The sequence below is a fragment of the Orbicella franksi genome, chromosome 9, assembly GCF_964199315.1.
Source record: "Orbicella franksi chromosome 9, jaOrbFran1.1, whole genome shotgun sequence".
Lineage (NCBI taxonomy): Eukaryota > Metazoa > Cnidaria > Anthozoa > Scleractinia > Merulinidae > Orbicella > Orbicella franksi.
The window spans coordinates 12,393,065-12,406,135 of NC_138153.1; the positions used below are offsets into that span (position 1 = coordinate 12,393,065).

The 13,071-nt window shown below is 36.2% G+C and overlaps 1 long non-coding RNA gene across 2 annotated transcripts; it reads right to left on the minus strand.

Annotated features, from left to right (window-relative positions):
- Nucleotides 1-1,341: 1,341 nt before the first annotated feature.
- Nucleotides 1,342-7,908, minus strand: LOC145496902 (uncharacterized). 2 transcript variants are annotated; one of them, XR_014050618.1, is made up of 4 exons: nucleotides 7,260-7,908; nucleotides 5,009-5,093; nucleotides 4,496-4,619; nucleotides 1,345-2,700 (listed from the first exon to the last, which is right to left on the minus strand). It is a non-coding gene; the product is annotated as an uncharacterized LOC145496902 (long non-coding RNA). The 2 variants fall into 2 exon arrangements; XR_014050617.1 differs by having other exon boundaries at nucleotides 1,342-2,700; nucleotides 4,496-5,093.
- Between the last annotated feature and the right edge of the window lie 5,163 nt (nucleotides 7,909-13,071).

A 13,071-nucleotide genomic window follows, 5' to 3' on the forward strand; every position in this document is an offset into this window, starting at 1 on the left:
GGTTAATCCACGCACGCTCTGTTTCTATAACAGATCATTTCTCGGTCTTATTAGAAGATTGTCTCTTGGAAATCATAGTAGTTTAAACCAATATATAGATTTAGGCCAGCCTAAAAGCGGAGCTCCTCAGTTATTTTTCGGAATGTTGTTGCTAATGAAAATAATCCAACATGTATGAGGTAAATTGCGAATGATTTAATAGTTTCAGCCGGAACTAGTATTACATCAGCAGATCGAGGTGTAAGATGGTGTGATTATGAAATATAGAGCCACGATTTCAAGGATTTCTGGGAAGCTACCAAAAATCTTGATCACATAACAGAACTGTCTTCTGTGCTTTTTGGTGGCATTTCTTGTTCTTTCCTACCTTATTCAGAAAGACAAGGCATTGTTATTAATCATTATATTCTTCCTTTGTTAACATGGGGACTCCCACACAAAAGAACTTTACACATTTTTTTGTTGTGGGGACTGATTGAAATGTAGTGGTTACAATATACTCAGTCCCTGAATCTCTACCAAATGAAATCTCACAAAAATACCAAAACAGTATACATATGTGAAAAGTTGGAAAGTTTTGTTTTCTAACTTGTCCCCAAAGATACATTTAGCCATCTTCACTATTGTATGGAGTCTCCTCCTGCTAGAAGGGTTTGCAATAAGCAAAATCACCCTCGCATGAATGGTAATTACGATATTTTTTTTTTTGCTGATCATGAATACTTGCATAGGCTTCTAATAATAATTTTATTATTCAATTTCAATGTGATTTGTTCTTTTTCTCGACTGGCATTGTGGACTACAAGAGCTGCGATTGGGTTCCATTGATTAATTTTGCTATGATTAAATTACACCAAGAATTATCAGTGAGCTAAGAGGAAGTTATATTATGTACATGTATTTCGTCTGCACTACACAGCCAAATGCACTCAAAGGTTATGAGGCATAGGTACATTTGTCAGAAGAGCCCAGCATATCCAAGATATGTTTTGATTGACACATCTATTAAGATAATTTACAGCAAAATGGATAAAAAATACATCAATATCCTACATGCACCAAAGCCAGACATGGGGTTATAAGGCAATCGTTTAAACAACAGATTGAAATAATTTATAAATTAGAGAACACTATTTCTACAACAGAATGGAACAAATTAACCTTATCGGACATTGCGAATGGCAAGGCTGTCTGTAGAATGTCACAAATTTCTCAACCCTTTCTTTCTACAAAAATGCTAAGCCTGCAACTTTGCTTAAGACCCAGTTCTCCATTTCATGTTGGCAAAATATCAATTTATGCCATGTCCAATGTAGATTATCACAAAATTGATTTAAAAGCTCAATAAATATCATTTTAAAGCCAAAAAGCCAATTATTTAAATAAACCATGAGTAAATTATCTCTAAGAAAAACTGATTAAATTAACAGGCACGTAAAAACAATTAGTTAATATGTGTTTCTTAATAATGTAATGCAGTGTATCTGTCACAATGTTGCAGCTATGATATTACTACAAACAGGATGGGTTGCAGAACTGAACCTCCAAGTCAGTTTATTCAAAGAACTTGGTGCAGAATTTATAATCCCATCAAGTTGTCTGTAAATACAGAGAAACCAAACAAAGCATTACAATCATAAGTAATGAATTACTAAACTCTTTTACATGTACTGTATGAACAGTGTATGTTCCATTAATATTGGGGATCTCTCAGAAGCTGCATCCATGATAAATTAATTTGTTCCCAGATGCATTTGTTTATAGAACTTTTCACAAATTAATATCTCTGTCATAACAGTGACCTCTGTGTTCTCCAACAATTAGCACACAAGAAAAATACACTCAGTAAGATATTGTTTACAATAAAAATCAATGCCTATAAGCAATCATAAGGACCTTAAATTTATATTACCTCAGAAATATCTCACCAGGCCATGGTTGCTTTGAAAATCTTTGATGTGTTAATACAGGCTCCCCATCTGTAACCTGTTCATATATTGACTGACAGGAACAGGCATGTAATTCCTTTCTTTGATATACAGTGTACTTCATTGTTAGCTGTTTACTGAGTGTTAGTAGTGAATCAAATGCTAGGGGTTGGTACTCCAACTTTCACTGTGGCAGGCTCTGCCCTGAGATACAAAGCAAACTTACATAACTGTTATGAACTTCGCCACTTGCTTTCGAGAGCAAATGCAATTTGCTTCAAACAAGCAACTGGAACATTGATGGTTACAACAATGTGCACAGTCCCAATCACAGGGTCATCCAGGCTGTTTGGTTGTACATATAACTGCACAACTGTATATGAGTTCAGCTTCCAGAAGAAAATCAGAGTTTGTCAGGATAAATACTGATGTTCTTGCTTACTCAGTGAATGAATGTGCAGTTCCAGAAGATATTCACACCCAACACCCATTCACGGCCAGTCTTTAGAAATTCCAAATTAAAGTATCAGGAATCAAGAGCTCTAATAGAGAAAAAACCTCCATGTGGGGTATGAATCTTTTCTTGAAGAAAACAATGTCTGAGAAATCATTAATTACAAAATAATGTTTAAGAAACATCTTACCTTTCAGAGAATTTTGTAATCTACACTGTCTGGCCAGTTCATATACATGTATTTGACAAGTTGACACTGGGCGTGTTTGTAAATTTGTGCACTTCAACATCACATTACTATGTAGTAGCACTGGCCAACTAAAAACAAACAGCATAATTTGGTTAATTAATATACACTGTACATTATTAGGTTGAAATATTGGTGTAGATTGTTGCACATCAACAGATACGAAACTATTTGCACCTGAATCATAATGAGTGAAAAATCGTGCATGAGACATTTACATGTACATGTAACAGCCCTCCACCTCAGAACCATCACAGATATGATATGATATTTTTAAACTCTCTGAAATTTCAGATTATTCAAGATTAACATATGCACATACTTCATCTGGGGCAACCCTAAAACACTGAATTTGGAAACCGAAATCCGGAATCCAGAATCTGGAATCCAGAATCTGGAACCAAAAACCAGAATCTGGAATTCAGATATTATGAATGATGATAGAAATAATTCACTTCAGAAATGCCTAATAAATAAATATGAGCAAAAATCATTTTGTTGTTATTTATTTTCTTGGCTTTACTTCAGCCACAGACTGTAATTGCTAAAAAATTATTGACTAGTTCTGAACAACCCTTAGCTATATATCTGGCCCCGTCGTTCAAAAGCTGCATAAAGCTATTCATTGGGTACATCACTATCCAGTCAGGGTTACTGATTTTTTGGGTGGATAGAGTTACTCATAGCCTGCGAGCAGGCTCTAGTATCTGTCTCTATTGTCTGAGCAGGCTAAATAGGTGTCTAGTGTTTTTCTGCATTGGCATGTCACCAAGAGCCTTCATGCGGCTTTGCTACTCACACCCCCAGCCCAAACACGAGAGCCTGCTCATAGGCTAAGTTACCCATCTTTTGTTCAAGCTGGCCCTGGTGAGAGCCCGGTTCTTGTCTAGATCAAATTGCTCTGAGAAGACTGGTGAGCAGCACATTAACAACAAGCTATTATAGGCTATTGCAGTGAGTTTCTGGCAGTCTTTCAGCATCTTTGAACAGCATGTGGTCTGATCTGTCAGCAAGTGAGAAGCAGACGGAAGTAAGTGTGCAACATTTCTACAAATTGTTTTAATATGATGGCCGCCAAGAATATGAAATGCTGATTTGTCACAGTATCAGTGTGGAAATTGTGTTAATCTGGAATTGGTCTCGTATCTGTTGGAAAAATCAAATTTCATATTTAGACCAGACGGGTTAGCCCTTGGACTTCGAAATTGGGGGGCGTGACCGTCAATGTACAGGGAGCTGCCACTGATGGATATCCTGTTCTCTATGACATTTTCTATCTTGTTCAGTACGTACTAGACATAAAGGATAAATTTATACTTCCGGTAAATTGAAGATCACTTATTAAACAAAATGGCAATTACCAGCAAGCTTATTTTAGACACTCTCGAGGTGCTTGGAATAAAATTAAGACGCACTTTACTGAGATTCTCATAATCATAGCCCTCACTAAAAATAACGGTTGCACAATTTCAACAGACGGGGAATTTTTGTTTCAAAAAAGGTTAAGTTTGAGGTCCTTTTTACTTGGCAGCTTACTTTTTACAGTCGAAAAGCTAAGCAAAACAATTTTCGCGTATTTGAAGAACTTATTTTCTTTGATTTGTGGATTCCAGTTTCCAGTTTCTGGATTCCGGTTTTTGGTTCCAGATTCCGGATTCCGGTTTCTGGGTTTTAGGGTTGCCCCATATTTAACATATGGTTTGCTTCACATTCAGTTTACACATGGCTGTTATCCAGCATAGGCAGACTTATAAGTTTTCCTTCAAAAATATATTGCAACAACTATTGCATCTTTCGCTACCTATTCTTGTGATGAAATGACACAAAATTCAAGAACAAGAAGTCATAAGCATAAAACTAACTTACATGGTAGTGCTTACAGTTCCTCTTACTGTCTGCATATGCTGTCCATAAACTGATGCTGCCTGGACAATGTACTCATTATTTTTCTGATCACACCTTTTAAAACATCACTGTTATATAATTTGTCCTGAAAAAGCAATACATGAAATGTTATGCCTTTGGCACTCACCAAATACCTTTACATGATGTATAATGAACACCATATCAACATTCACAATTCTCTTTACTTTCATTGTAACTCTTTTGTGTCATTTTCCCTCACTTGAAGACAGGACTTCCACATTAGGTTATAATTTGCCTCTGGAATCTCTATGAATTCACAGGGAGTGATAACAATTAAATCATGACTAATTTTAGCAAAGGAGGCGTTCAAATGTCAGATTTTAATGCTAAGTTTATACAGTAACTTTACATTACTCTTCGTACATATATATAACCTCTCAATTATTGCACCTATAGACAGAAGGTGTGCTGGGGGAAGAAATGTTCTAAACTCTCTGAACGTTTCCCCCTTACCTGTAATAGGATGACTATTATGAACTATGGTTTGTAACCAACACCAACATCAGTTTATGTATACACATGTATATTTTGTTGTCGTCTGTAATCATAAAAAAATAAAAATTTAAAATCCTCCATAAAGTTCACACTCAATAACACTGCTACATGTAGCACTGTTACTGGAAATCAATTTAAGTGAAACTGTTGAAACAGTTCTGCCAAACTTTTTTCCTAGCAGTTAAGGCAGGATAACAGAATATACATGTAGCACACAGCAAAGGCTAGAGATACACACATGTTAGTTATCAGTTAGGATTTGGTGAGCTTCTGTGCTGTAGGTATGGTGGAAAATAATAGATTATCAGAAATGAAGGTTCCTGAGACATTTTGACAGCACTGAGAGGAATTAATATATAAATTCACAAAAGAAGGAGAAGTTCTTGCCCTGTCCAGTTCTCTGTAATAAAAATATCATTTACATATGAGTCATTTATATGTGGTTTGTGTTTAAAGCCGATATAATGCACACTCTGATTGGCCAATTCCAGTGCATTATTTACATTTACATGGTATACCTCGGTAAAACCATAAAACATTTTGTGCGACTAAAATAAAAAATATAAAAAATAAAAAGAAATGCCTAATTCATAACAATTTAAAATACTCAACACCAAAACGAATGTAATTCTTTACTTGAAAAATATTCTCCCGTAATGCCCATGGGTCAATTACAGGCATGCTAAAAAGTCCTAACACAAAGTAAAAGGAAATTAAGAAAACTATTGCTTTTTTCTGGAAAATTGTAGCGACTGAAGACAATGATGGAACACTCTGAGAGTGCATTCTATCAACCTGATGAGATAAAATTTAAGGAGAATAGAGAATTCACGAAGTTATATCACAAACAAATTGGTACAGGACAGGAGAAAGGAAACTGTACAGCCAGGAAGAAACTGAAACTTTCTTCGACCAGCAAAAAAGTATGCATGCACAACAAAGAAAACAGTCAGTGACATTCATTTAATAAGTTAGTAAATAAAAAATTAGTGTGAAGAAGAGAGCAAAGAGAGAGAGAGTGGAGATAGGAGAGTGCTCTCTCCAACTAAATTGTGTATATATGTATGTAAAAGTTATTCTTATTACTGAGAAATGGTCAGGGCAAGAACTTCTATTACACTGTTCAATTTACCGAGTTAATTAGTACTATCTCACTTTTTTGGAACATTTCCATGTTAAGTGTAAATACCGCATTGGGGAATAACCTCTTATTAACAAAATACGGTCAATGTACCCCCAACCAAAAGCAATGGCATAAATAACATGAAATAGCCAATCAAAATCAAAGCAGAGCTTTATTTGCAGACAGGATTGCCATGCATAATCGTCTACTCGACATTTTGGACTATATAAGCATTTCACCAAACCGAACTAATTGGACAGACAACAAAATAAAACGAGGAAATCTACATTATAAACACAAGATGCATATCACTACATCTGAGCTCGAGTATCAACAGCAAATCCCTTTTCAATGAACGGTGACCGAATAAAAGAGAGGATAAAGAAAATTCGTTTAAGCTTGCGGTGTTAAAGTTGAAAAATTATTCACGCTTAAATTTGAATATTACTGGGAGTCTGTATTTTTGCCGACGGCTTAATTTAGCTATGCAGTCATTTTATTGGCAGTAGCTTTACCAGTCTTCAACCAATTTAACCTCGGAATTCACAAAAGCATTTCGCCAAACCGAATAAATTGAACTAACAAAACGAGGAAATCTCCATACTTTGTAATCACAATATGCAAATATTCACATAGGAACAAAAGTAAATTTAGCAAATCCTGTTCGCTTCGGCTTAAAATGGTTTGTAGACCTTTCTTGGTTCAGTTTTCAACAACAGAAGAACAAATTTTAGCAGTCTACGAAGCGGCAGTGCTAACTAAATCAGAGAAAACTTCAAAACTCGCCCGGCCGTGTTTACAAGTATGATTTTGGTTAAGCTTATTTTTAGATGTGAGGTTATAAGCTTAAATTGACGACGAAAATCGATAGAAAACATAATTTGTTTACAACTTACAGCAACCTCCAAAGCGACCCACGTGTTATTGTTTAGAGACGAGCGAAATCAAAACGATGCAATTTTTAAAATCTCTTACAGCATGGCTTCAAATAAGGAAGACTCTTAATGGATCCAATTGAAAATAAGCTTATATCGCCGAGGAAACTTGTTAATTTTCATACCAAACGCAACAACAAAAGTCACTTACCGCAAGTTGGCAATTCAGTTCGGCCAGTGTAAATCTTCCAGGCAGAAACTTGCAGCAAAAGTTGTGAAGACTAAACTGAAGTTATATTTTCGATAGAGCAACGAATCAACCACTTCTTTCCGCTACGTTTACTGTTTTGCAATTTCTCTAAAACACTCGGGTACGTTTGATTTCTCTAATGTTCATCACCTGACCAAATCAGGTGACTTTTGAATTTTCTTGCACGGCTGCACAGCATCGCGTTCGCGCGAATTTTGAACTTGGCCATGGGGAGTTCGGCAGTCTTCTGAATCAATTTGTCGGGTACTTTCGCCTCCTTTCTATAGCCCTCGTTAGCTTTGGTTCACGGCATTGTTCGGTATTATTTCACCTCCTTTCTCTAGCCCTTGACTAGCTATAATTCACGGCATTGTTCAGTACTGTTTCGCCTCCTTCCCCAGCGCTGGCCCGCTCAGTCTTTTTCGCGATCTTCTTCGCTACTTCTTTGCCTGTTAATTCTTGCTTTCTGTCTTTTGCTTCAGCGCAACTCTGTCTTAAAAATATTAAATCAACCTCCACTATCGTTTTTCTTTAAAAATCCCGCCAAGAAAAATGGCATTCACCCGCTACCAACTGAGGGTGCATGTCTCTGTCAACCTATTAGCTGGAGTATGGCCTATGGTATGGGGCGCCGTTTGTAAATTTATTATTTAGACCGAGTTTATGCCATTTTCCCCTTATTTATAAATAATTGGAAATGCCACAAAATTTGTTTATAAATAAGACACAAGAACTTGTCCGTTGATATGTAAATAATTATTTTAGGTACGTCCTGATTTATAAATAATCTTTTACCATAGAGTTATGATATATAAATAATAAACTACACAACTTCAATTATTTATAAATCAGGTCATCTCTCAAATGGTTATTTACATATCATAAAGTTTGTAAATCTTATTATTTATAAATAAATTATTTCGCCGGGAGTCTAAATTCATTATTTACAAATAATGAAGTTTCATTTCGCTGAATGTAAGTTTATTGTTTATAAATAATTAACTTCACTGACTGTGTAAATTCATTATTTAGAAATGAATTTCACCTTGCCGAGTGTAAATTTATTATTTATAAATGATGAAGTTCACCGAGTATGTAAATTCATTATTTAGAAATAATGAACTTTCATCTCGCCGAGTGTAAATTTATTGTTTAGAAATAATGAACTTAACTGAGTGTGTAAATTCATTATTTAGAAATTAATTATTTAGAAATAATGAAGTCTCATCTCGCCGAGTGTAAATTTGTTACTTAGAAATAATGAACTTCACTGAGTATGTAAATTCATTATTTAGAAATAATGAAAGTATGAATGGCTGACCCAGCGTCTCTTGCCCGATCGATTTCGGAGGCTGTTTCTCGCGCTATAAGTGAGACAGTTAATGCTACCCTTGCTCAAGTAGGTAACGGCGGCGGTATGTAGCCTGAAATTCAGCAGTGACAGATCCAGGGGAGGCTCCCCCTCCGCCTCCCCCTTATTTTGAATAATTGCGTTTAAGCGAGAATCACGCTTCAAATATCTATTGTGTAGTTCTTATTCACTCAACAGTTCGGCAGCTCACACTGCAACAGGAACAACGACAACGACAACAACTACTCAAAGGCCGAGGTAACAGGTAAATTTTAAGACAAGAAATTGCTGCATGAAGAAAATGCAGAGCTTTTAAAATCGGGAAATCGAATAATGTATTTACTTGCTCAGATAATTCTTTGTAGCCTGCGAACAGGCTCGCGTTGGAGTACAAACGCGCTCGGCGTAGCTGAGAGCGAGAAATCGACGGGCGAAGCCGCAAGAGGAGAAAGTCACTTTCTTGGCGCTTCTTTCCCGCCGATCGCTATTCCTCTTCGTCACTCGTGCGTTTGACTCAAACGTGAGCCTGCTCGCAGGTTAAATTCTTTGTGACCTTTGTGACCTTTGGACGGATAGCTGTGTGACACACTTTGTTTGGCTTGATCAAGTCACGGCTAAGCATGTCTGTTCCAGGCAAGTCCAAAGATCGTACACGTGGAAAGCTAAATTAATTTACATTTAAACCATTGTTGAATAGACCTTTTTCGACTGGGCGGTTTGTTGCCCCATTTCAGACCATGTGATGATACTCTTGAAAATTCTTCCTTTCAAATTTTCAAATAGTTGCGCGTATATGAAAAAATAATTTTTAGATGGTGGTCTGTAATGGAACAACAAACCGCCCAGGCGAAAAAGGTCTATTTCAATAGAAATCAGACCTTTCACTTAACACGCCAAGCGATTTTTATTTTCTTCATGCAGCAGTTTCTTTTCTTAAAATGTACCTGTTACCTCGGCCTTTGAGTAGTTGTTCCTGTTGCAGTGTGAGCTGCCGAATTGTTGAGTGAATAAGAACGACATAATAGATATTTGAAGCGTGGGGTGGGGGGAACGGGTTCCCGGGCCCCTCACCCAGATCCGCCGCTGCTGAATTTCAGGCTGCATACCTACCTGAGCAAGGGCAGCATTAACTGTCTCACTTATGGCGCGAGAAACAACCTCCGAGATCGATCGGGCAAGAGACGCTGGGTCAGCCATTCATACTTTCATTATGTCTAAATAATGAATTTACATACTCAGTGAAGTTCATTATTTAGAAGTAATAAATTTACACTCGGCGAGATGAAACTTCATTATTTGTAAATAGTGAATTTACACACACGGTTAAATTCATTATTTCTAAATAATAAATTTACACTCGGCGAGGTGAAACTTCATTATTTCTAAATAGTGAATTTACACACTCAATGAAGTTCGTTATTTATAAATAATAAATTTACACTCGGCGAGGTGACATTTATTATTTCTAAATAATGAATTTACACACTCAATGAAGTTCATTATTTATAAATAATAAATTTACACTCGGCGAGGTGAAATTCATTATTTCTAAATAATGAATTTACACACTTAGTGAAGTTCATTATCTATAAATAATTAATTTACACTCCCGGCGAAGTAATTTATTTATAAATAATGGGATTTACAAACTTTATGATATGTAAATAACTATTTTAGAGATGACCTGATTTATAAATAATTGAAGTTGTTTAGTTTATTATTTATATATAATAACTCTATGGTAAAAGATTATTTATAAATCAGGACGTACCTAAAATAATTATTTACATATCAACGGACAAGTTCTTGTGCCTTATTTATGAACAAATTTTGTGGCATTTCCAATTATTTATAAATAAGGGGAAAATGGCATAAACTCGGTCTAAATAATAAATTTACAAACGGCGCCCCATAATGGCCGCCATCTTGCGCGACTCCGTCGTCGTCGTCGTCGTCGTCGTCGCCGTCGTGCGTACGCGCCCACGAGCAATACCGCTAGCCATGATAACCATGAGAAAATCAATTCATGGGTTTCCTTTTCTTCCCTATATGGGTATGGGGCTCCGCCGGAGCTCCGCTAATATCTTGTCTCGGGCACAGTCTAAAAGATAGCTCCTTACCTCACGATAAATCTATATTGAGCTACTTGATAAACTATGCAGTTCCGATTGGCAAATCAAAAGGTGCAGCTGTTATGTCATTGAAGTGCAAATTTTATATCACATATTAAAATAGATAATTTACAGAAGAAGGTGATGGTCCAGTCTACTGATAGTCTAATCTACCCAACAGCTTGCTTTAAAGATATATTTTTGATCCTACAAAAGGACAAAATTAGAGCTTGGTAACTTACCACAGATGGTCCCATATACCCACCAAAGGCCTTAACCTTTTTATTTATCCATCCTCAAGTTTTCTGCTGGCAAATGACAGTCTTAGGTTAACTTAAATTTGATCTCAGTTTAAAATTTCTTTCTCCGATAGATGACTTACCTGCTATTTATTAAAAATATAGTACAAATAGGTAATCCACATAAGCTCTGTTTCTATAAGAGATCATTTCTCGGTATTACAAGAACATTGTCTTCTGGAAGTTAAAAGTAAGTGTAAATTAAATTCCTTGAACTTCCTCTCTACAGGGCAATATTAACAAGAAAGGTAATTGCTATTTCCTTTTATTACTTCGGCTGTAAGCTTTAGCCAGCTGCATGTCCCACAGGTCTTTTTCACGGACATTTAATTATCAAGTCCTTGTGAAAACAGGACATACGTACGTAAAACTGAGAGCCCAATCTAATGATAGTCTAATCAACCAACCAGGTTGCTTTAAAGAAAAAAAAAAGGACGATGTTAGAACCTGACAACTTACCACTGTAATCCACCAGGGGTGTTAACTTTTTATCTTTCAAGTCTCAAGTTTCTGCGAGCAAATGATAATCTTAGGTTAACCTGAATTTCACCTCAATTAAAATTTCTTTCTCCAGTGGATGACTTGCCTGCTCTTTATTACCAAATACCGGGTGCAAGTAGTTAATCCACATAAGCTCTGTTTCTATCAGAGAACATTTCTCGGTCTTACAACTGACATTTACTCTTGGAGGTGATAACCTATTATTTTGTCTTAGGCACAGTATAAAAGATAGCTTCTTACCTCACAATAATTTATAATGAGCTGCTTGATAAATTGTTCAGTTCCGATTGGCAAATCAAAAGGTGCAGCTCTTATGTTTTTGGAGTGCAAGTTTTGTTAACACGTATTACAATAGATTTCGAACAAAAAAGGTGAAAAACATTTTCCTAAATAACCTGACGTCATCTAATATGATACAACACAGACTTTAGACAGCTGCATATCGGCCACGTCACTTTCATGACATGTATGAAGTCCTTATAAAAACAAGACAAATTTAGAGTTGATAGCCCAATCTACTGATGGCCCAATCTACTGATAACCCAATCTACTGATAACCCAGTCTACCGACCAGGTTGCTTTAAAGATAATGTTAGATCCTATAAAAAGAGGACAAACTTAGGACAAAACACCCTTGATTACAGAGCTACCTTAAATTTTCTGAAATTTAAGGTCACTCGGAACCCTATGTACAGAATTTTTTAACTTTGCGAAAAGTTGTGTTTTATCCAGCTGATTAAAAATTGGTCCCGTCCCGTTTTTGTTTTCTACACTATATAACAATAATTTTACAAAAAAGGTGATGGACGATTTGCCGAAGTCATGAAATGTTTCTACAATGACTCAAAGACTCCCACGCAACCTCAGGTTATCAGTTATGCTCATAAAGATTTCTTAAATCACTGGAACATGTGGTGAAAGCTAGAGAACAATCGAAGGAATAGAAAATTATTCAGTTCCGATTGGCAAATCAAAGGTTTACCTCTTATGTCATTAGAGAGCAAGATTTGTAACACATATCTCACTAAATTTACAAAAAAGGTGATGGACGATTTTCGAAGTCATCCGCGACGTTTCTAAAATGGCACAAAGAATTCCACTCGAGACTTCAGCTCATCGATATTACTTTTTAAAATAACTGCAGCAATTCTCGCGCACTCATTGGCTAATTTTCACTGTCAATAAATCGGACATACTCATGAATTTATAATTTATGCGATGCGTCAACGAGCGAGAGCGGACAATTTGACAATTTGTTATTGTAGAAAACAAATTGACGTCAGTTTTTTATGCGTCTGTCCTGTTATTGACAATAAATTTCGTCATAACATTGTCAAAGTAGTCTGCGGATGCACTCGGCTATCGCCCAGTGGATCCACAGCTACTTTGACAATGTTACGACGGAATTCACGATCAATAACAGAACAGACGCATGAAAAACGGACGTCAATTTGTCAATTGAGCCTGTTTAGATCCATAGAATATTGTGGTAGACGCTAGATAGCTTTCGA